General features: G+C 47.0%; 1 protein-coding gene and 1 non-coding gene across 6 annotated transcripts in view; both read right to left on the bottom strand.

Moving 5' to 3' along the window:
* The window catches only part of LOC121546156 (arginine-glutamic acid dipeptide repeats protein-like), a 339,630-nt gene that overhangs the window by 134,610 nt on the left and 178,371 nt on the right, over positions 1-26,649 (bottom strand). The window lies entirely within an intron of this gene.
* trnad-guc lies at positions 493-567 on the bottom strand. Its single transcript has one exon. It is a non-coding gene; the product is annotated as a tRNA-Asp (tRNA).

Genomic DNA, 26,649 nt, shown 5'->3' with positions numbered 1-26,649 from the left:
CCTGTTGCACACAACAAGCTTTCATTCCCCCTGTCACAAGGGGATTCATGGCTGATTTACCCAAAAAAAGTATCAACCCTGTTACGGTCAACCCTGTTACAGTCAACCCTGTTACAGTCAACCCTGTTACAGTCAACCCTGTTACAGTCAATCCTGTTACAGTCAATCCTGTTACTTTATTTGGCACTTAATAGGTCGTTACTATAGGCATTTATTTAACTTATTTAACCTCTTGAGATGGGAAAGCGTGTTGAAAAAAGTTGAACATGTGCTCTTTATGACAGAATGTTAAAATTAGGTGCAAACTGTTTTCACCAAGTTAAACATCTCAAAAGGAACCAAATTGGTGGATCGACCAACCCCCCCCACACACACACCCACCCACTAGAAAGGCATACAGTTTAGATAGCTTACATTTTACATTTTAGTCATTTTAGCAGACGCTCTTATCCAGAGCGAACTTACAGTTAAGTGAGTGCATACATTTTCATACTGGCCCCCCGTGGGAAACGAACCCACAACCCCGGCGGTGACAGCGCCACGCTCTACCAACTGAGCTACAGAGGACTAGCTTAGCTTTAAATTTGACCATTTATTCCAACTAAAACCAGAGTACATGTCGCTACATGTCAGAGATAACGTCAGCATTCTAAACCAATCAGATTTCAGTGGTTATTTTTATTTATTTACTAAAACACTTATAATAATAATATAATATGCCATTTAGCAGACGCTTTTATCCAAAGCGACTTACAGTCATGCGTGTATACATTTTGTCGTGTATGGGTGGTCCCGGGGATCGAACCCACTACCCTGGCGTTACAAGCGCCGTGCTCTACCAGCTGAGCTACAGAGGACTACACACTTCAGCCATTTGTCCCAGCTGGCCAGGTCACTAAGTGTCTGGCTATTATTGTCACCACTTCCTCCGAAGCTGCCTCCCCCTCCATGTTCGGGCAGGCTTCGGCGTTCGTCGTCCCCGGCCTTCTAGCCTTCACTGCCGCTCCATATCTCATCATTCCATTTGTTTTGTCTTGTCTATTTCACACAGCTGGTTCATATCCCCCTCATTAGTACGTGTATAAGTGTTCCCCTCTGCCCCCCCTTGTCCTTGTGGGTGATTGTTTATTGTGAGGAGAGAGTAGCTCGGTTGAGCTCCGTGTATTTTGTATTGCCGGGGGTTTATTTTCCCTGGGTGCCTGTTTGGTGCACTGGACTGTTTCACGCATTTCTGCATAACTCTGTATTCCGGAATAAACTCTGTATTCTGTGATTTACCTTCATGCGCCTGACTCCTTCAAATCACCCATCACAATTATACAGTATGATGAACAGAGAGAGAGAGGCATCAAAATCCAGAAAAGAGCCATTAAATTTTATAACCACTTAAAAGGAAGCGATTCCCAAACCTTCCATAACAAAGCCATCACCTACAGAGAGATGAACTTGGAGAAGAGTCCCCTAAGCAAGGTGGTCCTGGGGCTCTGTTCACTAACACAAACAGACCCCACAGAGCCCCAGGACAACAACAACAACAACACAATTAGACCCAACCACATCATGAGAAAACAAAAAGAGAATTACTTGACACATTGGAAAGAATTAATAAAAAAACAGAGCAAACTAGAATGCTATTTGGCCCTAAACAGAGAGGACACCGTGGCAGAATACCTGACCACTGTGACTGACCCAAACTTAAGGAAAGCTTTGACTATGTAAAGACTCAGTGAGCATAGCCTTGCAATTGAGAGAGGCCGCCATAGGCATATCTATTGGGTGAAAAACCACAGCAGCAAGATCCGTGACCTGTCGCCAGAAGAAAAGGGAAACCAGTGAAGAACAAACACAACCCATATTTATTTTCCTTTCTATACTTTTAACTATTTGTACATCACTGTATACAGCCATTATATGAAATGTCTTTATTCCTTTGGAACTTTTGTCAATATTCACTTTATTTTTTAAATTATCCATTTAATTTGCTTTGGCAATGTTAACATATGTTTCCCATGCCAATAAAGACCATGAGAGAGAGAGAGAGACAGAGAGAGAGAGACAGGGAGAGAGAGACAGGGAGAGAGAGAGAGAGAGAGAGAGAGAGAGACAGGGAGAGAGAGGGAGAGAGAGAGAGAGAGAGAGAGAGAGAGAGAGAGAGAGAGAGAGAGAGAGAGAGAGAGAGAGAGAGAGAGAGAGAGAGAGAGAGAGAGAGACAGAGAGAGAGACCAGTTGTTAGCTGAACCAGTGTTTTTACTACTGACTCTGCTAATAGCCTACATGTAGTGGAATAATGTTCAATTTGACCATTTAATTCTGCCCAGATTTAGATACTCTGTTTATTTGACAAATAAACCCCACAGCTTTGCATAAATTTAGTGGAGTGAGTGGCAGTGTAGAGTGCAGGCAGAACACCTTTTACTGCTGTTTCTACGGTATCAGACTGCCTCCCTATAATGGCCATTTTGATTAACGTTCCTCAAATGAGTAATGAAGCTTTTATAACCCCCCCCCCCCACCACCCCACCCCACTCACACACACACACACACTTGAAATACCACTGAAGGAGGCACCATTAATGCTAGTCTTTGTAATGACATTAGGTTATTTGCCGTGTGCAGTACTCTTCTCAGTCCCCCCTCACACCCCACACAGCATCTGGTTCTAAGCAGACATTTCCCCAATGCACCGTGGAAGAGAAGAGCCCCCCTCCGCCTCCTCTAGCTAGCTGCCTCTCTCTGTCTGACAGAGTCTCTGAGGAAACAGCTCAGAGTGATGATCCACAGGGGGGCGGAGCCATGAATAAGAAATACAACTGCCAACGGGGTTGAGATAACACACACAAGACAACACACACACACACACACACAAGACAACACACCACCACTGCAGCTCTGGATTCCCTCAATGCTGCTATGGAAACCAGTGGTGCAGACAACAGGACTCCCTCTCTCTCTCTCTCTCTCTCTCTCTCTCTCTGGGATGGGAGGATGAAGGGAGTGGAGAAGGGACAGAATCAAAATGGAGGTGTGTGGGTCAGAGCTGGGCTAAAGGACCATGGTAGCTGTGTGTCTAGTGATTACATCCCGGATGGAAAGAGAGGGGCTGGCTGCCTCTGGCCAGGAGAAGGGGGTCAGGGAGGTTAGGGGATTGACAATAACATTTTCATATGGCTCCTAAAAGCTCAAAATCGATAACAGCTCCTTGACACACAGCTAAATTATTTAAAATAAATCTAATCTACTCTCTCCATTTCTGTTTATATAGCCTACCTCTCCTTCTCTCTCCTCCCTTTCTATACCTCCCTCCCTCCCAGTGTTTCATAAGCCTCGGTTTACCATCTAGAAAACCTCTTTCTATACCTCCCTCCCTCCCAGTGTTTCATAAGCCTCGGTTTACCATCTAGAAAACCTCTTTCTATACCTCCCTCCCTCCCAGTGTTTCATTAGCCTCGGTTTACCATCTAGAAAACCTCTTTCTATACCTCCCTCCCCTCCCAGTGTTTCATTAGCCTCGGTTTACCATCTAGAAAACCTCTTTCTATACCTCCCTCCCTCCCAGTGTTTCATAAGCCTCGGTTTACCATCTAGAAAACCTCTTTCTATACCTCCCTCCCTCCCAGTGTTTCATTAGCCTCGGTTTACCATCTAGAAAACCTCTTTCTATACCTCCCTCCCTCCCAGTGTTTCATTAGCCTCGGTTTACCATCTAGAAAACCTCTTTCTATACCTCCCTCCCTCCCAGTGTTTCATTAGCCTCGGTTTACCATCTAGAAAACCTCTTTCTATACCTCCCTCCCTCCCAGTGTTTCATTAGCCTCGGTTTACCTTCCTAGCTGTCTTTGTGATTTCCCACCACTGTATCTGTCAGGTCTTCTCCTGCAGTAGAAATCATTTGGGTCTGCTAACGCCAAGTGTTAATTTCACCCATAGTCGCTGTAAGCGTGTAAACATTGCTGCGGTGCGACCACAGTGGATTGGTTTTGGCACATCATCTTGTGTTACTAGCTTTTAATGCTGTAAAAATGTCAAACAAGTACACAAATAACAAATCACCAATGTCAGGACGAATCCAGTTTAGACAAATAACACTATCAGTAAATCCAAATACAATCTATGCGTATCTACACCACAAATATATTCTAAGAATGATATGTACAGCTGTAGCTCTATTAGAATGATATGTACAGCTGTAGCTCTGTTAGAATGATATGTACAGCTGTAGCTCTATTAGAATGATATGTACAGCTGTAGCTACATTAGAATGATATGTACAGCTGTAGCTCTATTAGAATGATATGTACAGCTGTAGCTCTATTAGAATGATATGTACAGCTGTAGCTCTATTAGAATGATATGTACAGCTGTAGCTCTATTAGAATGATATGTACAGCTGTAGCTCTACTAGAATGATATGTACAGCTGTAGATATATTAGAATGATATGTACAGCTGTAGATATATTAGAATGTACAGCTGTAGATATATTAGAATGATATGTACAGCTGTAGATAGATTAGAATGATATGTACAGCTGTAGATAGATTAGAATGATATGTACAGCTGTAGATAGATTAAAATGATATGTACAGCTGTAGATACAGTGCATTCGGAAAGTATTCAGACCACTTGAATTTTCCACATTTTGTTATGTTACAGCCTTATTCTAAAATTGATTAAATAAAAGTACTAATTAATCTACACACAACACCCCATAATGACTTTTTTTTTACACCTTATTTACATAAGTATTCAGACCCTTTGCTATGAGACTCCAAATTGAGCTCAGGTGCATCCTGTTTCCATTGATCATCCTTGAGATGTTTCAACAACTTGATTGGAGCCCACCTGTGGTAAATTCAATTGATTGGACATGATTTGGAAAGGCACACACACACCTGTCTAGATAAGGTCCCACAGATGACAGTGCATGTCAGAGCAGAAACCAAGTGATGAGGTCAGAGGAATTGTCCGTAGAGCTCAGAGACAGGATTGTTTCGAGGCACAGATCTGGGGAAGGGTACCGAAACATTTCTGCAGCATTGAAGGTCCCCAAGAACACAGTTGCCTCCATCATTCTTAAATGGAAGAAGTTTGGAACCACCAAGACTCTTCCTAGAGCTGGCCACCCGGCCAAACTGAGCAATCGGGGAGAAGGGCCTTGGTCAGGGAGGTGACCAAGAACCCGATGGCCACTCTGACAGAGCTGTAGATCTCCTCTGTGGAGATGGGAGAACCTTCCAGAAGGACAATCATCTCTGCAGCACTCCACTAATCAGGCCTTTATGGTAGAGCGGCCAGACGGGAGCCACTCCTCAGTCAAAGGCACATGACAGCCCGCTTGGAGTTTGCCAAAAGGCACCTAAAGACTCTCAGACCATGAGAAACAAGATTCTCTGGTCTGATGAAACCAAGATTGAACTCTTTGGCCTGAATGTCAAGCGTCACATCTGGAGGAAACCTGGCACCATCCCCACAGTGAAGCATGGTGGTGGCAGCATCATGCTGTGGTGATGTTTTTCAGCGGCAGGGACTGGGAGACTAGTCAGGATCGAGGGAAAGATGAACGGAGCAAAGTACAGAGAGATCCTTGATGAAAACCTGCTCCAGAGCGCCCAGGACCTCAGACTGGGGCGAAGGTTCACCTTCCAACAGGACAACAACCCTAAGCACACAGCCAAGACAACGCAGGAGTGGCGTCGGGACAAGTCTCAATGTCCTTGAGTGGCCCAGCCAGAGCCCGGACTCGAACCCGATTTAACATCTCTGGAGAGACCTGAAAATAGCTGTGCAGCGACGCTCCCCATCCAACCTGACAGAGCTTGAGAGGATCTGCAGAGAAGAATGGGAGAAACTCCCCAAATACAGGTGTGCCAAGCTTGTAGCGTCATACCCAAGAAGACTCGGAGGCTGTAATCGCTGCCAAAGGTGCTTCAACAAAGTACTGAGTAAAGGGTCTGAAAACTTAAGTAAATGTGATATTTCAGTTTTTTTTATTTGCAAAGAATTCTAAAACCCTGTTTTCGCTTTGTCATTATGGGGTATTGTGTGTATATTGATGAAGGAATAAAACAATTTAATCCATCTTAGAATAAGGCTGTAACGGTAACAAAATGTGGAAAAAGCCAAGGGGCCTGAATACCTTCCGTATGATCATCCTTAGACTGGTATGTACAGATGTAGATATATTAGACTGAGCTACATGAAGAAGACGGTACATGAATACACAAGCTGAACACTCATCTGAAGTCTAATCACGCACGTAGACTCACACACACACACCAGAGACCCAACACTCAGCAGTCTCCTGCGTCGAGCCGCACAACGTTTTATCTTTAAAGAGAGGAAAACAGACTGCTATGTTTTCTTCTCTCTCAGATTTGTTGGGGGAAGAGACAAACCAAACATAACAAGATAGGCATTACCTGCTTGTCTTTTCTTTCTATCTGTTTATGGCAGTAGTATAGGCTACTATAGGCCCTAGCTCTTTAAGGAATACCTGGAATAGTATAAAGTGTGGTGTGGCAGAGGCAGTCATTGTACCAGGATAATGATAGTGTGTTGTTAATCACCAGGTCTCCTCCACTCTCTGTGTAAAATGGCTGAAAGGAGCCCCCAGGGGTTAACACACTGAATTAAAAGGGTAGGGAGGCTTTGAAGTAGGCTAGTGTTCATGGCAACTCACATACAGACACCCAGACAGACAGACAGACAGACAGACAGACAGACAGACAGACAGACAGACAGACAGACAGACAGACAGACAGACAGACAGACAGACAGACACCCAGACAAACACCCCCAGACAGACACCCAGACAGACAGACACCCAGACAGACAGACAGACAGACACCCCCAGACAGACACCCAGACAGACAGACAGACAGACAGGGCTATTGGGTTGGTACTCTAGCAGACAGACAGACAGGGCTATTGGGTTGGTACTCTAGCAGACAGACAGACAGAGCTATTGGGTTGGTACTCTAGCAGACAGACAGACAGACAGGGCTATTGGGTTGGTACTCTAGCAGACAGACAGACAGACAGGGCTATTGGGTTGGTACTCTAGCAGACAGACAGACAGACAGGGCTATTGGGTTGGTACTCTAGCAGACAGACAGACAGACAGGGCTATTGGGTTGGTACTCTAGCAGACAGACAGACAGACAGGGCTATTGGGTTGGTACTCTAGCAGACAGACAGACAGACAGGGCTATTGGGTTGGTACTCTAGCAGACAGACAGACAGGGCTATTGGGTTGGTACTCTAGCAGACAGACAGACAGACAGGGCTATTGGGTTGGTACTCTAGCAGACAGACAGACAGACAGACGGGGCTATTGGGTTGGTACTCTAGCAGACAGACAGACAGACAGACGGGGCTATTGGGTTGGTACTCTAGCAGACAGACAGACAGACAGGGCTATTGGGTTGGTACTCTAGCAGACAGACAGACAGACAGGGCTATTGGGTTGGTACTCTAGCAGTAGTCTCCTCTCCCCTCTTTCTAGGATCAGCCATCTTGGTTTGTGTCTGTGTTTTACGCTCTCCTTCCCATCATTGGCCATTAGGATCTCAGGAAATTAAATATTACCCTCAACAGCATATTGTGTGAATGTAATATTAAAGGAAAATATATGTTTGAGTCAGCCCACCCTGCCTGTCTGTGTGTGAACAGGAACCTGACACTAAATACATTTAGTGTGGATTGGTCAAGCTTTAATAGGATTGGTCCTGCTCTGACATGGACTGCTAATTTTAACTCCCTCCCCTTCCCTTCCTCCCCTCTCCACTCCCCCTCCCCCCTCCTCTTCCTCCACCCTCCCCTCTTCCTCCACCCTCCCCTTCCTCCACCCTCCCCTCTTCCTCCACCCTCCCCTTCCTCCCCTCCCCCTCCCCCCTCCTCTTCCTCCACCCTCCCCTTCCTCCACCCTCCCCTCTTCCTCTACCCTCCCCTTCCTCCCCTCTCCACTCCCCCTCCCCCTCCTCTTCCTCCCCCTCCTCTTCCTCCACCCTCCCCTTCCTCCACCCTCCCCTCTTCCTCCACCCTCCCCTTCCTCCCCTCTCCACTCCCCCTCCCCCTCCTCTTCCTCCCCCTCCTCTTCCTCCACCCTCCCCTTCCTCCACCCTTCCTCCACCCTCCCCTCTTCCTCCACCCTCCCCGCTCTCCTCCCTCCCTCCCTCCCTCCTCTTCCTCCCCCCTCCTCTTCCTCCACCCTCCCCTTCCTCCACCCTCCCCTCCCCTCTTCCTCCACCCTCCCCTTCCTCCACCCTCCTCCCCTCTTCCTCCACCCTCCCCTCTTCCTCCACCCTCCCCTCTTCCTCCACCCTCCCTCCCCTCTTCCTCCACCCTCCCCTCTTCCTCCACCCTCCCCTCTTCCTCCACCCTCCCCTCCATCTATCCCTTCTCCCCTTCCCTTCCTCCCCTCTCCCCCCTCCTCTTCCTCCACCCTCCCCTTCCTCCACCCTCCCCTCCCCTCTTCCTCCACCCTCCCCTCCCCTCCTCCATCTATCCCTTCTCCCCTTCCCTCTCGGTCATGGCACCTTCACTCGTTTCCACCCCTTCTCTATTTATCCCCTCCACTTCCTCCACCCTCCCCTCCCCTCTCCTCCACTCGTTTCCACCCCTTCTCTATTTATCCCCTCCTCTTCATCCCTCCCCTCCCTCCCCCCTCCTCCTCCTCCCTTCTCCCCTCCCCTCTCCTCGTTTCCACCCCTTCTCTATTTATCCCCTCCACTTCCTCCCCTCTCCTCCTCATTATCCTTACTACCCACCTCTTGTTCTATTTTTCCCTTCCTTCCGTCCACCCCTCCTATTTCTCTATTTGTAAGTGTTTCTGTAGTGTTTGCTGGTTTCAGTGGAGAGAGAGAGAGAGAGACATCCATGTACAACGTAAAACACCAAATAATGCATGCAGAGCAGAATTAGGCCTATGCCCGCTAATTATCAAAATCCAGAAAATAGCCGTTAAATTCTACAACCACCTAAAAGGAAGTGATTCCCAAACCTTCCATAACAAAGCCATCACCTACAGAGAGATGAACCTGGAGAAGAGTCCCTAACCAAGCTGCCCCTGGGGCTCTGTTCACTAACACAAACAGAGCCCCAGGACAGCAACACAACTAGACCCAACCAAATCATGAGAAAACGAAAATATAACTATTTGACACATTGGAAATAATTAACAAAAGAACAGAGCAAACTAGAATGCTATTTGGCCCTAAACAGAGAGTACACAGTGGCAGAATACCTGACCACTGACTGACTATGTACAGACTCAGTGAGCATAGCCTTGCTATTGAGAGGCCGCCATAGGCAGACCTGGCTCTCAAGAGAAGACAGGCCATGTGCACACTGTCTCTCTCCCTCCGTCCCTCCCTCCCTCGCTCTATTGAACAACACATGGTGCAAATTAAATCTCTCCAAACCTCTCACAGGAAAGGAGGAGGGAAAGGGGGAGGAGGGAAAGGGGGAGGAGGGAAAGGGGGAGGAATGGGTCAGAGAAGAGATAGCTGAAATTTAAGGGATTGTTCTGAGGCTTGAGAAACGCGTCCAGCTTGTACCTCTAACAGTCTCCTACAGTCCATTAGAATGACCAATGCCCCCGTCCACACGGACACGAGCGATCACAGAATGGTTTGACCATAATTAAAAGACGTAAACCATATGCCCTGGGCCGTCTCAGTCACCAGATCTCAACCCAATTGAACACTTACGGGAGATTCTGGAGCGGCGCCTGAGGCAGCGTTTTCCACCACCGTCAACAAAACACCAAATGATGGAATTTCTGGTGGAAGAATGGAGTCGCCATCCCTCCAATAGAGTTCCAGACACTTGTAGAATCTATGCCAAGGTGCATTGAAGCTGTTCTGGCTCGTAGTGGCCCGACGCCCTGTTAAGACACTATGTTGGTGTTTTTTTTTTTGGCAGTCACCTGTACAAGGACCAGTCAGTCAGTAGTAGGAGGAACTAATATTGTAAGTGACGTAAAGGAGCATTGCGGCTCCCTGTCCTATTGAACGTAACGGTTCATTTATAGGATGACTGTAATGCCCTTCTCATCTAAAGGTTAATAACTCAATATAGTTTTATCATATCTTCTCTTTTAAAAGTTAATATCTCTATATAGCTTTATCACATATCATCTCATCTAAAATACCTCAATATACACTACCGGTCAAAAGGTTTAGAACACCTACTCATTCAAGGGTTTTTTCTTTATTTTTACTATTTTCTACATTGTAGAATAATAGTGAAGACATCAAAAGTATGAAATAACACATATGGAATCATGTTGTAACCCAAAAAAAGTGTTAAACAAATCAAAATACACTGCTCAAAAAAATAAAGGGAACACTTAAACAACACATCCTAGATCTGAATGAATGAAATAATCTTATTAAATACTTTTTTCTTTACATAGTTGAATGTGCTGACAACAAAATCACACAAAAATTATCAATGGAAATCAAATTTATCAACCCATGGAGGTCTGGATTTGGAGTCACTCTCAAAATTAAAGTGGAAAACCACACTACAGGCTGATCCAACTTTGATGTAATGTCCTCAAAACAAGTCAAAATGAGGCTCAGTAGTGTGTGTGGCCTCCACGTGCCTGTATGACCTCCCTACAACGCCTGGGCATGCTCCTGATGAGATGGCGGATGGTCTCCTGAGGGATCTCCTCCCAGACCTGGACTAAAGCATCCGCCAACTCCTGGACAGTCTGTGGTGCAACGTGGCGTTGGTGGATGGAGCGAGACATGATGTCCCAGATGTGCTCAATTGGATTCAGGTCTGGGGAACGGGCGGGCCAGTCCATAGCAAACAATGCCTTCCTCTTGCAGGAACTGCTGACACACTCCAGCCACATGAGGTCTAGCATTGTCTTGCATTAGGAGGAACCCAGGGCCAACCGCACCAGCATATGGTCTCACAAGGGGTCTGAGGATCTCATCTCGGTACCTAATGGCAGTCAGGCTACCTCTGGCGAGCACATGGAGGGCTGTGCGGCCCCCCAAAGAAATGCCACCCCACACCATGACTGACCCACCACCAAACCGGTCATGCTGGAGGATGTTGCAGGCAGCAGAACGTTCTCCACTGCGTCTCCAGACTCTGTCACATCTGTCACGTGTTCAGTGTGAACCTGCTTTCATCTGTGAAGAGCACAGGGTGCCAGTGGCGAATTTGCCAATCTTGATGTTCTCTGGCAAATGCCAAACGTCCTGCACGGTGTTGGGCTGTAAGCACAACCCCCACCTGTGGACGTCGGGCCCTCATACCACCCTCATGGAGTCTGTTTCTGACCGTTTCAGCAGACACATGCACATTTGTGGCCTGCTGGAGGTCATTTTGCAGGGCTCTGGCAGTGCTCCTCCTGCTCCTCCTTGCACAAAGGCGGAGGTAGCGGTCCTGCTGCTGGGTTGTTGCCCTCCTACGGCCTCCTCCACGTCTCCTGATGTACTGGCCTGTCTCCTGGTAGCGCCTCCATGCTCTGGACACTACGCTGACAGACACAGCAAACCTTCTTGCCACAGCTCGCATTGATGTGCCATCCTGGATGAGCTGCACTACCTGAGCCACTTGTTGTAGACTCCGTCTCATGCTACCACTAGAGTGAAAGCACAGAAGATAGCCCTATTTGGTAAAAGACCAAGTCCATATTATGGCAAGAACAGATCAAATAAGCAAAGAGAAACGACAGTCCATTATTACTTTAAGACATGAAGGTCAGTCAATATGGAACATTTCAAGAACTTTGAAAGTTTCTTCAAGTGTAGTCGCAAAAAACATCAAGCGCTATAATGAAACTGGCTCTCATGAGGACCGCCACAGGAATGGAAGACCCAGAGTTACCTCTGCTGCAGAGGATAAGTTCATTAGGGTTACCAGCCTCAGAAATTGAAGCCCAAATAAATGCTTCACAGAGTTCAAGTAACAGACACATCTCAACATCAACTGTTCAGAGGAGACTGTGTGAATCAGGCCTTCATGGTCGAATTGCTGCAAAGAAACCACTACTAAAGAACACCAATGAGAAGAAGAGACCTGCTTGTGCCAAGAAACACGAGCAATGGACATTAGACCTGTGGAAATCTGTCCTTTGGTCTGGAGTCCAAATTGGAGATTTTTGGTTCCAACCACCGTGTCTTTGTGAGACGCAGAGTAGGTGAACAGATGAAAAGAAGACACATGTACCATGTCAGATACAGAGTTGAAATATATTCCATTTTTGAGTTTGCATCCCAATATTACACATCACAGAAGACTGAAACATAACAAAACGGTTTGACATAGTAACAGGATTTTCGGCAATTAAAAAATAAATAATGTTTATTAATTATGAGAAATATTAATAACATTCCATCCATGAGGCCCCTGGGTCATTTGACTGCAGGAAAGGACTACCACGGTGTCGTGTGAGACTGGGCTGGAAATGATCATTCACCATGAAATCGCTTTCATAGTGTGCATGATAGGAAACACACACACACCCATCCTCTACTGTCTGGCGGTGTGCTGATAAATCTATGCCACAATGCATGCTGGGACTGGAGGTGAGTCGTGAGGCGGCCATTGTTAAAATCGCTGGGCAGCAGGCGGCACACGTCCGAGACGACTTCACACACAGACGAGAGGACGGAGAGAAAGAGCGAGAGAGAGCGAGAGGGGGAGCAGGCGTTACAGGGGAATGTTCATGATTTAATGTGTGGTCCTGTCTGTAACAGAGGGGTCCTGTACTGGGAGGAGGAGAAAGGAGGGAAGGAGAGAGATAGCGATTGTCTGTCTGTCCGTCCGTGTAAGCTCCCTGTACAGTCAGTGACTTCCTCTCCTTGTCCTCTCTATGCCTCTGTCTGAACTGAACAACCCAGACTCTCTCTCACACACACCAGCCTCCACCTGAGAATGTCCTCTTAGCACAGCACAGGTCAGGGTTTAGAACTGCCTCTGAATGTCACCACCACCACCACATCATGAAAGGGACAGTTTATTGATCCCAGCCTCTGTCCCCTCCTCCCCTAGTACATCACTTCTGTTTGAATACGCTGGCTGCCTGTCCACGCCGCCATTTTAGACTTCAGAGGACGCTCTCGCTCCCTCTCCGTCTGCCTGTCTCTTTTTCTCTACAAGGCCAATCTAGTATTTTAAAAAGGTGAGCAAGGGGGTAATGTCAGAGGAGTTTAAAGGAACCCTGCTCTAGTTCCTGGTCTGGCCACACATACGGTCATCAGCGTCAGCCTTGTTGCAGTAATTATCTGGGCACTGCCGCTGCTGCAGAATGATGGCATTTAAATGCCAAATGGCAGCGAGGGCGTGTATAATATCTTAGCTTTATGGCTTGTTGCTTTTTGCTGGGCTGGCTGCCCAGTTGGACTAACGGAGGTTGCAGTGCGTGTCAGACACAGCTGCTGGAGTAGGGTGGTAGAGAGAATGAGGTGAGAGAGATGTGTCCAGCTTGTACGGTGTCTCTGGTCCCTCTTCGCCTCGTCTCTGGTCCCTCTTCGCCTCGTCTCTGGTCCCTCTTCGCCTCGTCTCTGGTCCCTCTTCGCCTCGTCTCTGGTCCCTCTTCGCCTCGTCTCTGGTCCCTCTTCGCCTCGTCTCTGGTCCCTCTTCGCCTCGTCTCTGGTCCCTCTTCGCCTCGTCTCTGGTCTCTCTTCGACTCGTCTCTGGTCCCTCTTCGCCTCGTCTCTGGTCTCTCTTCGCCTCGTCTCTGGTCTCTCTTCGCCTCGTCTCTGGTCCCTCTTCGCCTCGTCTCTGGTCCCTCTTCGCCTCGTCTCTGGTCCCTCTTCGCCTCGTCTCTGGTCCCTCTTCGCCTCGTCTCTGGTCTCTCTTCCACTCGTCTCTGGTCTCTCTTCGCCTCGTCTCTGGTCCCTCTTCCACTCGTCTCTGGTCCCTCTTCGCCTCGTCTCTGGTCCCTCTTCGCCTCGTCTCTGGTCCCTCTTCGCCTCGTCTCTGGTCCCTCTTCGCCTCGTCTCTGGTCCCTCTTCGCCTCGTCTCTGGTCCCTCTTCGCCTCGTCTCTGGTCCCTCTTCGCCTCGTCTCTGGTCCCTCTTCATCTCGTCTCTGGTCTCTCTTCACCTCGTCTCTGGTCTCTCTTCACCTCGTCTCTGGTCCCTCTTCACCTCGTCTCTGGTCTCTCTTCACCTCGTCTCTGGTCTCTCTTCACCTCGTCTCTGGTCTCTCTTCGACTCGTCTCTGGTCCCTCTTCACCTTGTTTCTAATCTCTCTGGAAGAGGGTTCTGCAGCCCCTCATTCACACACACAATGAGACTAAAAGTGGGGATGTGTTGTTTCACACACGTGCAGATGGTTGTTCGTTCATTACCGATGAGAGAGAGCTGGGACAGAACGAGAGAGAGAGACGAGAACACAGGGTACAAAAGCCTCTCTTTCTCTCTCTCTCTCTCTCCCTACTTCTGTTAGAGCGAGACCTCGAAGCCACTTCATCAAGCTGTGTTGATATTGGTGTGTGTGCTTCTTGCCTGCTTTTTTTTCTCTCTCGCTCTGATTAAAGCTCTGCTGCTAAGGGGCGCTGGGCGTCAAAATCACATAGATTTCTTTCTAACTTATGGGCAAATCACGATATACATCTCTATTTTTTTAACGTTCTCTCTAAATAAGCTTTTTTGCACAATTAAAGTTCAATACCAGGGGTTGGAACCGGTTCAGAGAACAGAACCGAAAAACATACAATATTTTTTTGAGGAACAGAACCAGAACCGAGAACGAAAGTGATCTATACTGTTCCGGGGCAGAACCATTATTTTTAAAAGCATGGGAACCGGTTAAAAACATTATTTTACGTTCCGGGCATTTTTTTTTTCAGTCCCACAAGAAACGCAAATGCAAAGCCCTCACTTTGTCACTCAAACTTATTCCAGTGTCTGCCTGCCTGCCAGGCTACCATATTATACCTAGGCTAAATATAAGCCTTCCACAACCATAAGACACACAAATAATTTAATTATTTTATCAAAATAGTTCAACCTACTTTTTTTTCCCAATAATCACTGATCTGGCTTTCAAGTCTGTCTATGAAAATGCTATTTTTGTTACAAATTTAACCAGAACCATGCACATCCACTATGTTTGAAAAAATTACGATTTCAGAGGTTTACAAAAGGAACAGAGAGGAACGATACAAACCTGAACCGGTTCAGAACTTAATTTTGGTTCGAACCGGTTCAGAACTTTATTTTGCTATTTTTGTTACAAATTTAACCAGAACCATGCACATCCACTAATAATGACCAATTTTATTCTAGACAATTAACAAAGGACATAAACATAAAAATCTCTCAAGCATAAGCCCGAAAGCTAGTGAGTAGCCAGCTAATCTTTATATTTAAAGTCCTGGATCTATTTGATTACTAACAAGGTAGAACAGGAGATATATATCAGTGAGCTCCATAATTCATTGGACAGTGACCATTGTTTTGTTATTTTGGTTCTGTACTCTAGCACTTTGAGTTTGAAAGGATACAATGACAATGAGTGTGAAGTGCAGACTGTCAGCTTTAATTTGAGGGTATTTTCATACATATCGGATGAACCGTTTAGAAATGACAGCACCTTTTGTACATGGTCCCCCCATTTTAAGGTACTACAAGTATTTGTTAAATTGGCTTCACAGATGTGTGTGGTTAGGCAGGTGTATTCATTTGTGTCGTTAGTGAATGCAGGAGAGCTGTTGATGAATAGTAATGATTCTAGACGTTGCTATTGCCTTTGGAGGTTGTTATTGGGGTGTGACAACATGAGGAAGACAGCAGTGTCGATGCAAATGAAGTTGGCCGTCATAAGGCTCAGAAATGAAAATCAATCATTCAGGAACATTGCAAAAACCATGGCCATGCCCAAGTCAACAGTTTTGTTCATCATTAACAAGAAATAAACAACCGGTGAACTCAATTATGTCAAAAGACCCGGTAGACAGAGGAAGACCACTGTAGTGGATGACCGGAGAATACTCTCTATGGTGAAGAAAAAACCCCTGATAACAGCCCAACAGATCAAAAACACTCTCCTGGATGCAGGTGTAGATGTGTCAAAGTCTACCATACGCAGAAGACTACACCAGCAGGACTACAGAGGGTACACTACAAGATGCAAACCACTGATAAGCCTGAAGAACAGAAAGGCAAGATTACAGTTTGCTAAAAAGCACCTAAAAGAACCCCAAGAGTTCTGTAAAAAAATATTGTGGACAGATGAGACAAAGATTAACATGTACTAGAGTGATGGAAAGACAAAAGTGTGGAGAAAAAAAAGAAATGCCCATGATCCAAAGCATACCACCTCATCCATGAAACATGGTGGAGGGGGTGTTATGGCTTGGGCCTGTATGGCTGCCAGTGGAACAGGCTCACTTGTCTTCATCGATGATGTGACTGCAGGCAGAAGTAGAACAATGAATTCTGAAGTCTACAGAAATATTTTATCTGCTCAGATAAAACCAAATGCCTCCAAACTCATTGGACGGCACTTAATCACGCAACAAGACAATGACCCTAAACATACTGCTAGAGCAACAAAGGGGTTTTTGATGGCCAAAAAGTGGAAAAACCTTGACTGGCCGAGTCAATCACCAGATCTGAATCCAATTGAACATGCATTTTACATGCTGAAGAGGAGACTTAAGGCAATAAGTACCCGAAACAAGCAGGAACTGAAGATGGCTGCAGTACAGGCCTGGCAGAGCATCACCAGGGAAGATACCCAGCGTCTGGTGATGGCGATGCATCGCAGACTTCAAGCAGTCATTGCATGCAAAGGATATGCGACCAAATATTAACAATGATTACTTTATTCTACATTATATTAAACTGTCCAATGTTTTTTGATGCCCGAAAATGGGGGGGGACCATGTACAAAAGCTTCTATAATTCGTAAACGGTTCATCCGATATGTATGAAAATACCCTCAAATTAAAGCTGACAGTCTGCACTTCACCCTCATTGTCATTGTATCCTTTCAAACTCAAAGTGCTAGAGTACAGAACCAAAATAACAAAAGAATGGTCACTGTCCAGTGAATTATGGAGCTCACTGTATATATATATATATATATATATATATATATGTGTGTGTATATACACTGCTCAAAAAAATAAAGGGAACACTAAAATAACACATCCTAGATCTGAATGAATGAAATAATCTTATTAAATACTTTTTTCTTTACTTAGTTGAATGTGCTGACAACAAAATCCCAAATGTATGAACCCATTGGGGGTCTGGATTTGGAGTCACCCTCAAAATTAAAGTGGAAAACCACACTACAGGCTGATCCAACTTTGATGTAATGTCCTTAAAACATGTAAAAATGAGGCTCAGTAGTGTGTGTGGCCTCCACGTGCCTGTATGACCTCCCTACAACGCCTGGGCATGCTCCTGATGAGGTGGCGGATGGTCTCCTGAGGGATCTCCTCCCAGACCTGGACTAAAGCATCCGCCAACTCCTGGACAGTCTGTGGTGCAACGTGGCGTTGTTGGATGGAGCGAGACATGATGTCCCAGATGTGCTCAATTGGATTCAGGTCTGGGGAACGGGCGGGCCAGTCCATAGCATCAATGCCTTCCTCTTGCAGGAACTGCTGACACACTCCAGCCACATGAGGTCTAGCATTGTCTTGCATTAGGAGGAACCCAGGGCCAACCGCACCAGCATATGGTCTCACAAGGGGTCTGAGGATCTCATCTCGGTCCCTAATGGCAGTCAGGCTACCTCTGGCAGACAGTGTGGTGAAGAAGGCGCAACAGAGCCTCTTCAACCTCAGGAGGCTGAAGAAATTCGGGTTGGCACCTAAAACCCTCACAAACTTTTACAGATGCACAATTGAGAGCATCCTGTCGGGCTGTATCACCGCCTGGTACGGCAACTGCACCGCCCGCAACCGCAGGGCTCTCCAGAGGGTGGTGCGGTCGGCCGAACGCATTACCAGGGGCAAACTTCCCGCCCTCCAAGACACATACAGCACCCGATGTCACAGGAAGGCCAAAAAGATAATCAAGGACATCAACCACCCGAGCCACTGCCTGTTCACCCCGCTATCATCCAGAAGGTGAGGTCAGTACCGGTGCATCAAAGCTGGGACTGAGAAAATGAAAAACAGCTTCCATCTCAAGGCCATCAGACTGTTAAACAGCCATCACTAGCACATTAGAGGCTGCTGCTGCCTATTGAAATCACTGGCCACTTTAAGAAATGGAACACTAGTCACTTTAATAATGTTTACATATCTTGCACTACTCATCTCATATGTATATACTGCATTCTATTCTATAATATTCTACTGTATCTTAGTCCATGCCGCTCTGTCATTGCTTGTCCATATATGTATATATTTTTAAAATTCCATTCCTTACTAGTTTTTTGTGAATTGGGTATATGTTGTGAAACTGTTAGATTGTTAGATATTACTGCACTGTCGAAGCTAGAATGAAGAAGAAGAATAGTATATGTACAGCAATAGTTAAATACGACAGGCCTTGACTAGAATACAGTATATACATATGAAATTTATAAAAACAGTATGTAAATATTATTTAAACATTATTAAAGTGACCAGCGTTCCATGACTATGTACATAGGGCAGCAGCCTCTAAGGTGCAGGGTTGAGTAACCAGGTGGTAGCTGGCTAGTGACTAAAGTTCAGGGCTGTGTACTGGGCGGAGGCCGGCTAGTGGGGAGTATTTAACAGTCTGATGGTCTTCAGATAGAAGCTGTTTTTCAGTCTCTCGGTTCCACCTTTGATGCACCTGTACTGACCTTTTGTTGACGTTGAGGGAGAGGTTATTTTCCTGGCACCACTCCGCCAGGGCCCTCACCTCCTCCCTGTAGGCTGTCTAGTCGTCGTCGGTAATCAGGCCTACCACTGTTGTGTCGTCTGAGTTGGAGACGTTCTTGGCCACACAGTCTTAGGTGAACAGGGGAGTACAGGAGGGGGCTGAACACGCACCCTTGTGGGGCCCCTGTGTTGAGGATCAGCGTAGTGGAGGTGTAGTTGCCTACCTTCACCACCTGGGGGCTGTCCGTCAGGAAGTCCAGAACCCAGTTGCACAGGGCGGGGTTCAGACCCAGGGCCTCGAGCTTAATGATGAGCTTGGAGGGTACTATGGTGTTGAAGGCTGAGCTGTAGTCAATGAACAGCATTCTTACATAGGTATTGGGCGGCAGGTAGCTTAGTGGTTAAGAGCGTAGTGCCAGTAACCGAAAGGTTGAAAAATCTGTAGATGTGCCCTTGAGCAAGGCACTTAACCCTAATTGCTCCTGTAAGTCGCTCTGGATAAGAACGTCTGCTAAATGACGTAAATGTAAAATGTATTCCTCTTGTCCAGATGGGATAGGGCAGTGTGCAGTGTGATGACGGTTGCGTCATCCGTGGATCTTTTGGGGCGGTAAGCAAATTGCAGTGGGTCTATTGTGTTTGGCAAGGTGGAGGTGAAATTATTCTTGACTAGTCTCTCAAAGCACTTCATGATGACAGAAGTGAGTGCTACGGGGCGATAGTCATTTAGTTCAGTTACCTTCGCTTTCTTAGGTACAGGAACAATGGTGGCCATCTTGAAGCAAGTGAGGACAGCAGACTGGGATAGGGAGAAATTGAATATGTCCGTAAACTCTCCATCCAGTTGGTCTGCGCATGCTCTGAGGACGCAGCTAGGGATGAGGACAGGGCCGGCAGCCTTGCGAGGGTTAACACGCTTAAATGTTATACTCACGTCGGCCACGGAGAACGAGAGCTCAAAGTCCACTGGAGCGTCGGCAGCCCGTGTCAGCGGCACTGTGTTATCCTCGAAGCGGGTGAAGAAGGTGTTTAGCTTGCCCGGGAGCAAGACGTCGGTGTCCTTGACGTGGCTGGTTTTCCGATTGTAGTCCTTGATTGTCTAGAGTCCCTGCACTGTACGTCTTGTGTCTGAGCCATTGAATTGTGACTCCTCTTTGTCTCTGTACTGATGTTTCGCCTGTTTGATTGCCTTACGGAGGGCATAACTGGACTGTTTGTCCTCAACCATATTCCCAGTCACCTCGCCGTGGTTAAATGTGGTGGTTCGCGCTTTCAGTTTTGCGCGAACGCTGCCTTCTATCCACAGAGTTGGGTTTGGGTAGGTTTTAATCGTCACGGTGGGAACAACAACCCCTATACACTTCCTGATGAACTCAGTCACCATGTCAGCGTATACATCAATGTCATTCTCAGAGGCAACCCGGAATGTATCCCAGTCCGCGTGATCAAAACAATCTTGAATATTTGCTTTACTAAAGTCCCCAGCTATAATAAATGCAGCCTCAGGATATGCGGTTTCCAGTTTGCACAAAGTCCAGTGTTGTTCCTTGAGGGCCGTCGTGGTGTCGGCTTGAGGGGGGGATATACAAGGCTGTGGTGATGACCGAAGAGAATTCTCTCGGGAGGTAAAATGCGGTCGGCATTTGATTGTGAGGTATTCTAGGTCGGGTGAACAAAAGGACTTGAGTTCCTGTACGTTACCACAATCACACCATGAGTAGTTAATCATGAAACATACACCTCCACCTTTTTTTTTTTTTTCCTGGAGAGTTCTTTATTGCTGTCTGTGCGACGTACTGATAACCCAGCTGTATGGACGGGGCCAGTATATCCAGAGAGAGCCATGATTCTGTGAAACAGAGTATGTTACAGTCTCTGATGTCTCTCCGGAAGGAGATCCTCGCCCTGAGCTCGTCTACTTTATTGTCCAGGGACTGAATATTAGCGAGTAATATACTCGGAAGGGGTGGATGGTGTGCACACCTCCTGAGTCGGACTAAAATTCCATTCCGAATACCTCTTCTCCGCCGGCAGCGTCTTGGAGCAGTCTCTGGGATAAGTGGAATTGCCTCGGGGGATATGAACAAAGGGTCCAATTCAGGAAAGTGGTATTTCTGGTCGAGTTGCAAGTGAGGTATTGCTGCTCTAATATCCAAGTTATTTCCGGCAGTCTGTACTAGTGCATTCTGGGCGTTCTGAGCAAATAATATGAGAAGTAACTCACACAAAAAAAAAAAAAAAAAATACTGAAAAGTTGCTTAGGAGGCATGAACAGGGCGACCATGTCTATGGGCTCCATATTGTATAAGTTACTCCAGTTTTAGATCTGGTCTGTTCTAAATGTTGGGAGTTAAGTACTCCTCCATTACAGTAAAACAATACTAAAACATGTCTCAATGTGTTTCAGTGTCCGTATGACCGGTTCTGTCGGACCAAACCTCAAATGCAAATAGCGAGTTGAAGCCGCTTGTCGTCAGAGAGGAAGAAGTGATCTTTTCTTCTTTGCTGTTGTGAGTGGCAGGGGTTGGCGTCTCTGTGGAGGGGGGGAAGGTGCAGCACAGCACAGGAGGAGCGAAGAAGATGAGCTCTTAAAATCCTTGACTCTTGCGATACAGGCATTTGGAACACTGTCCAGCCCTACAAGACAGACACACTCCCTCCTACAGACCACCTCACACACACACACACACACACACACACACACACACACACACACACACACACAGAGCTCCTTCACCCATGAACCGTGTGACCCCAGCAGTGACCTCCCATCATCATCCTGATTGGTAGCCGGGCCCCTCAAAACACAGCTCAGAGAGAGAGAGGAGCCTCATGTTCATACAGAGGGGGGGAAGAGTGCTTCATTTGGACATTTCATCTCTGTCATCAATGGAGTCTCTGGGTTTTAAACCTCTGGAACTAGCAAGAGCACTGGCTGGAGATGGTGGATGGAGCAGTAGTGGAAACCATGCTAGAGACAACTGACTGACTGTTACAGCTGTCAAATACAGTGACCCTGAAGTGCCAAGAGGTGTGTGCCAAGAAAACAAAGTTTAGCATAGACCCTCTGATGAACCAGCCCTTTTAAAAAGGGCTTCTTCATTAAATGCATTGAAGTCTCAGATGAATGTCTCCTGTTGCATTTAACACAATCAATCTCTGGACATCAGCTAGCAACACTAAAGATGCTCATACCGTGCATTTGGAAAGTATTCAAACCCCTTCACTTTTTCCACATTTTGTTACGTTACAGCTTTATTCTGAAATCGATTAAATTGTTTGTTTTGTCTCTCATCAATCTTTCACACAATATCCCATAATGACTAAGCAAAAACAGGTTTTTACATTTTTGAGCAAATTAATAAAAAATCCTAAAATGAAATCACATTTACATAAAGTATTCAGACCATTTACTCAGTACTTTGTTGAAGCACCTTTGGCAGCGATTACAGCCTCCGAGTCTTCTTGGGTATGACGCTACAAGCTTGGCACACCTGTATTTGGGGAGTTTCTCCCATTCTTCTCTGCAGATTCTCTCAAGCTCTGTCAGGTTGGATGGGGAGCGTCGCTGCACAGCTATTTTCAGGCCTCTCCAGAGATGTTCGATCGGGTTCAAGTCCGGGCTCTGGCTGGGCCACTCAAGGACATTCAGAGACTTGTCCCGTAGCCACTCCTGCGTTGTCTTGGCTGTGTGCTTTGGGTCGTTGTCCTGTTGGAAGGTGAACCTCCGCCCCAGTCTGAGGTCCTGAGCGCTCTAGAGCAGGTTTTCATCAAGGATCTCTCTGTACTTTGCTCCGTTCCCTTGATCCTGACTAGTCTCCCAGTCCCTGCCGCTGAAAAACATCCCCACAGTATGATGCTGCCACCACCATGCTTCACCGTAGGGATGGTGCCAGGTTTCTTCCAGATGTGACGCTTGGCATTCAGGCCAAATAGTTCAATCTTGGTTTCATCAGACCAGAGAATCTTGTTTCTAATGGTCTGAGAGTCTTTAGGTGCCTTTTTGTAAACTCCAAGTGTGCTGTCATGTGCCATTTACTGAGGAGAGGCTTCCGTCTGGCCACTTTACCATAAAGGCCTGATTGGTGGAGTACTGCAGAGATGGTTGTCTTTCTGGAAGGTTCTCCCATCTCCACAGAGGAACTCTGGAGGTCTGTCAGAGTGACCATCGGGTTCTTGGTCACCTCCCTGACCAAGGCCCTTCTCCTCCCACGATTGCTCAGTTTGGCCGGGCGGCCAGCTCTAGGAAGAGTCTTGGTGGTTCCAAACTTCTTCCATTTAAGAATGATGGAAGCCACTGTGTTGTTGGGGACCTTCAATGCTGCAGACATTTTTTGGTACCCTTCTCCAGATCTATGCCTCGACACAATCTTGTCTCGGCGCTCTACGGACAATTCCTTCTACGTCATGGCTTGGTTTTTGCTCGGACATTATCAACTGTGGGACCTTACATAGAAAGGAGTGTGCCTTTCCAAATCATGGCAACATTTTTGAATTTACCACAGGTGGACTCCAATCAAGTTGTAGAAACATCTCAAGGATGTTCAATGGAAACAGGATGCACCTGAGCTCAATTTCGAGTCTCAAATCAAAGGGTCTGAATACTTATATTTAATTATGTAAATAAGGTATATATTATTATTTTTAAATACATTTTCTAACATTTCTAAAAACCTGTTTCTGCTTTGTCATTATGGGGTATTGTGTGTAGATTGATGAGGAAAATGTTTTATTTAATCCCTTTTAGAATAAAGCTGTAACGTAACACAATATGGAAAAAGGGAAGGGGTCTGAATACTTTCCGAACGCACTGTATACACACACATATATATATATATATACAAATACATACATACACACACACACACACACACACACACACGCACCATGGCTTATTATAGGCGGCCTGCTTCTCAGACAGCCACACATTTTCTAGGTAACTGAGAAAGAAACATCAATCCACATATAAATATCGACATTACACGTCACTATTCTACTCGCCAGGAAAATAACTCCAGGAGTTCCCCTGTCTGTTTCCCCTCTGTTTCCCCTCTCTGTTTCCCCTGTCTGTTTCCCCTCTGTTTCCCCTGTCTGTTCCCCCTGTCTGTTTCCCCTCTGTTTCCCCTCTCTGTTTCCCCTCTCTGTTTCCCCTCTCTGTTTCCCCTGTCTGTTTCCCCAGTCTGTTTCCCCAGTCTGTTTCCCCCGTCTGTTTCCCCCCTCTGTTTCCCCTGTCTGTTTCCCCTGTCTGTTTCCCCTGTCTGTTTCCCCTCTGTTTCCCCTGTCTGTTTCCCCTGTCTGTTTCCCCTCTGTTTCCCCTGTCTGTTTCCCCCCTCTGTTTCCCCCTCTGTTTCCCCTGTCTGTTTCCCCTGTCTGTTTCCCCTCTGTTTCCCCTGTCTGTTTCCCCTGTCTGTTTCCCCTCTGTTTCCCCTGTCTGTTTCCCCCCTGTTTCCCCTGTCTGTTTCCCCTGTCTGTTTCCCCTGTCTGTTTCCCCTGTCTGTTTCCCCTCTGTTTCCCCTGTCTGTTTCCCCTGTCTGTTTCCCCTGTCTGTTTCCCCTGTCTGTTTCCCCTGTCTGTTTCCCCTGTCTGTTTCCCTGTCTGTTTCCCCTGTCTGTTTCCCCTGTCTGTTTCCCTTGTCTGTTTCCCTGTCTGTTTCCCCTGTTTGTTTCCCCTGTCTGATTCCCCTCTGTTTCCCCTGTCTGTTTCCCCTGTCTGTTCCCCTGTCTGTTTCCCCTCTGTTTCCCCTGTCTGTTTCCCCTCTGTTCCCCTGTCTGTTTCCCCTCTGTTTTCCCTGTCTGTTTCCCCTCTGTTTCCCCTGTCTGTTTCCCCTCTGTTTCCCCTGTCTGTTTCCCCTCTGTTTCCCCAGTCTGTTTCCCCAGTCTGTTTCCCCAGTCTGTTTCCCCTGTCTGTTTCCCCTGTCTGTTTCCCCTGTCTGTTTCCCCTGTCTGTTTCCCCTGTCTGTTTCCCCTGTCTGTTTCCCCTGTCTGTTTCCCCTCTGCCATTAAAGTCCAGTATCACCTACTGTAACATGAAAAACCACAACAATACAGACAACATTGGACTAAAATACCAAAAAATATCAACAGAAAGATATAATAGGATAGTATTAGAAATAAAATAAAAAAACACTAGGAAAGTGTTAAGACAATAGAATCAACAGTATCATCAGTTCTTATACAGGGGGGTCAGTTGTTCCCTATTCAATTCAATTTAAAACTACACACAATGAGAGACGGCACTCTGCGTCCACATACTTTCATTCCCACCTGCCTCCCATACGACAGAGAACACATGGCAGTCTGCATATACACTGAGTACACCAAACATTAAGAACACCTTCTTAATATTGAGTTGCACACCCCCCTTTTGCCCTCAGAACGGTCTCAGTTCGTCGGGGTATGGACTCTACAAGGTGCTGAAAGCGTTCCACAGGGATGCTGGCCCCATGTTGACGCCAATGCTTCACACACAGTTGTGTCAAGTTGGCTGGATGTCCTTTGGGTGGTGGACCGTTCTTGATACACACGGGAAACTGTTGAGCGTGAAAAAACCCAGCAACATTGCAGTTCTTGACACACTCAAACCGGTGCGCCTGGCACCTACTACCAAAACCCTGTTCAAAGGCACTTAAATCTTGTGTTGCCCATTCACCCTCTGAATGGCACACATACACAGTCCATGTCTCAATAGTCTCAAGACTTAAAAATCCTCCTTTAACCTGTCTCCTCCCCTTCATCTACACTGATTGAAGTGTCATCAGTAAGGCATCAGAGCTTTCACCTGGATTCACCTGGTCAGTCTCATGGAAAGAGCAGGTGTTCCTAATGTTTTGTACACTCAGTATATAGGAATGTAGAAATATAACATCCACATCAAAGAGCTGTTTGAAGAGCCTTTACCACCAAGCCAGGGCCAGGGTTATAGGGCCAGGGTTATAGGGCCAGGGTTATAGGGCCAGGGCCAGGGTTATAGGGCCAGGACCAGGGTTACAGGGCCAGGATTATAGGGCCAGGACCAGGGTTATAGGGCCAGGACCAGGGTTATAGGGCCAGGACCAGGGTTATAGGACCAGGGTTATAGGGCCAGGACCAGGGTTATAGGACCAGGGTTATAGGGCCAGGGTTATAGGGCCAGGACCAGGGTTACAGGGCCAGGACCAGGGTTACAGGGCCAGGGTTATAGGGCCAGGACCAGGGTTAAAGGACCAGGGTTATAGGGCCAGGACCAGGGTTATAGGGCCAGGGTTATAGGGCCAGGACCAGGGTTATAGGGCCAGGACCAGGGTTATAGGGCCAGGACCAGGGTTATAGGGCCAGGGCCAGGGTTATAGGGCCAGGACTAGGGTTATAGGGCCAGGGTTATAGGGCCAGGACCAGGGTTATAGGGCCAGGGTTATAGGGCCAGGGTTATAGGGCCAGGGTTATAGGGCCAGGGTTATAGGGCCAGGGTTATAGGGCCAGGACCAGGGTTATAGGGCCAGGACCAGGGTTATAGGGCCAGGACCAGGGTTATAGGGCCAGGACCAGGGTTATAGGACCAGGGTTATAGGACCAGGACCAGGGTTATAGGACCAGGGTTATAGGGCCAGGACCAGGGTTATAGGACCAGGGTTATAGGGCCAGGACCAGGGTTACAGGACCAGGGTTATAGAGCCAGGACCAGGGTTATAGGACCAGGGTTATAGGACCAGGGTTATAGGGCCAGGACCAGGGTTATAGGGCCAGGGTTATAGGACCAGGACCAGGGTTATAGGGCCAGGACCAGGGTTATAGGGCCAGGACCAGGGTTATAGGGCCAGGACCAGGGCCAGGACCAGGGTTATAGGGCCAGGACCAGGGCCAGGACCAGGGTTATAGGGCCAGGACCA

This window comes from Coregonus clupeaformis, chromosome 30 (assembly GCF_020615455.1).
Source record: "Coregonus clupeaformis isolate EN_2021a chromosome 30, ASM2061545v1, whole genome shotgun sequence".
Lineage (NCBI taxonomy): Eukaryota > Metazoa > Chordata > Actinopteri > Salmoniformes > Salmonidae > Coregonus > Coregonus clupeaformis.
The sequence above is the reverse complement of the archived record's forward strand: the minus strand, read 5'-3'. Positions and strand labels throughout refer to the sequence as shown.